Source organism: Amia ocellicauda, unplaced genomic scaffold, assembly GCF_036373705.1.
Source record: "Amia ocellicauda isolate fAmiCal2 unplaced genomic scaffold, fAmiCal2.hap1 HAP1_SCAFFOLD_159, whole genome shotgun sequence".
In the NCBI taxonomy this organism is placed as follows: Eukaryota; Metazoa; Chordata; class Actinopteri; order Amiiformes; family Amiidae; genus Amia; species Amia ocellicauda.
In genome coordinates this window covers 90,976-92,759 of record NW_027102722.1, presented here as the reverse complement: position 1 = coordinate 92,759, position 1,784 = coordinate 90,976, and the positions used below count along the sequence as shown (strand labels likewise).

The 1,784-nt window shown below is 45.3% G+C and overlaps 2 non-coding genes across 2 annotated transcripts; both read left to right on the top strand.

Annotated features, from left to right (window-relative positions):
- Positions 1-378: 378 nt before the first annotated feature.
- On the top strand, positions 379-467 carry trnay-gua (transfer RNA tyrosine (anticodon GUA)). Its single transcript is given in 2 exon segments — positions 379-415; positions 432-467. It is a non-coding gene; the product is annotated as a tRNA-Tyr (tRNA).
- A 235-nt stretch (positions 468-702) lies between these two features.
- On the top strand, positions 703-775 carry trnak-uuu (transfer RNA lysine (anticodon UUU)). Its single transcript has one exon. It is a non-coding gene; the product is annotated as a tRNA-Lys (tRNA).
- The last annotated feature ends 1,009 nt before the right edge of the window (positions 776-1,784 follow it).

Sequence of the window (1,784 nt, the reverse complement as noted above, 5' to 3'; positions counted from 1 at the left end):
GGATTCGTGATAAGGTGATACTATAAATTCACTTCTTAAATTGAAATTTATAAGTGTACCTTACGATACAACTGATAGCACTGCAACTCAGTGTAGGTGTGCGTTCAGTCCGGCAAACACAACATTTCAGTTATGAAACGCTTTCTACAGGTGATGTATAAATGTAATATTTTCACACATTTGAATAAGTTTGATTTGATACAAGATTTATGAAGTTGACCAAACAAAATGACATAATATTTTTCAGGGGATAAAAATCTCACGACACAATTGGGTAGTCCTCACGGCACACGGGTTGAAAACCACTGAGCCAAGCCACGGTGCTTCTTGGCTTTGCACGGCCACTGAGACTGCCAGGGGAAGACGGTGAGAAGCTTCCCTTCGATAGCTCAGTTGGTAGAGCGGAGGACTGTAGGTTTCAGACAGCGGGCATCCTTAGGTCGCTGGTTCAATTCCGGCTCGAAGGAAGGCGTGATTATGGTTTGACATCGGTTTTGGACGAGCTCCCAAAAGTCAAGCCATTGGAATTGCATGAGGACAAGGAGAAAACATCGGAAATTCGGATTTGCTGTGGAGAACTCGCATTGCCCAAACATCTCATATGCATGTGACCCTTTTCACCCTGAGCCCTGTTTTTTAAACCGGCCAGAAAGCGGTCTGGAACAATCATGAAGCCAACACATTGTGAAGCACTTCACTGAAGCCCGGGTAGCTCAGCCGGTAGAGCATCAGACTTTTAATCTGAGGGTCCAGGGTTTGAGTCCCTGTTCGGGCGCCTTGTTGACCGAGAGCCATGATGGTGAAAAGCCTGGATGGCCTTCCAGGTGACAATGAAATATGCAGTTGTGTCTAGGCAAGGTGTCTAGTCCTCTTTGCTTCTTTCGGCAAATATCCAGCCTGGGCAAGTGTTGTCTTCCAGAGGCAAGTCAAGCCAGGAACTCTGAGAGATGTTTTTGCCGTTGACGACGTGTCACTTTAGAACAGCACAACATGCATCTCTACTTGACTTGGCACAATCTGTGAGGGTTGGGCCAACACAACGTGTCCACACATTTGCAGGCGTCTTGAAATACTTGGAATGACCTGTGGCCCCATGCCATGCAGAAGTCCACAGCTATGCGTGTCAGCATGCTCTGCTCCTCATCCCCAATGTGCCACTTTTAAGAACTTTGTAAAAAGCGACAGAGAACATGATCAGCAAAGAAACACAATTCTCCTGAGAACGACAATCATCGTGCCGATCGTAATCTCAGTGCATACCTGGATGCCCAACAAGCCAAGCCAGTGGTTCCCAAGCGTTGTAATGCCACGGCACACTTTGCTGAGACCAAAAACCTTCGCGGCGCACCAACATGAAAAAAAAAAAAAAGGATTTACTAGGTATTGTCTCACCTGAATGGCAACAGGCTGCTAAAACTATTATCACACGCACATTGCATGTTAAAGTATGTCAGTAAGGGAGTAATTAAAAGGGCAAATGTGTGAAGTGCAAGGAGTGGCCCTTAGTGGTTAGGTAAAAAAGTACACAGACAAACTAAATAATCCCTTGATACAAATCATTTATTTAGTGCAGACAGACCAAGACCAGCCACAATAAACTATTCGCAGTACATATAAATTCACAGCAAAATAGGTTCAGTTCACAATATCCTATAACAAGCTGCACAAAGGCAGCGCTAGCAGTGGAAAGAACGAAGAACTGCAGGAGAAACGCCGGGGCTATTTAGAGCCCGATTATTCAACACAGAGGGGGAAAACCAAGGCCAAATGAGACTTAGAGGAAC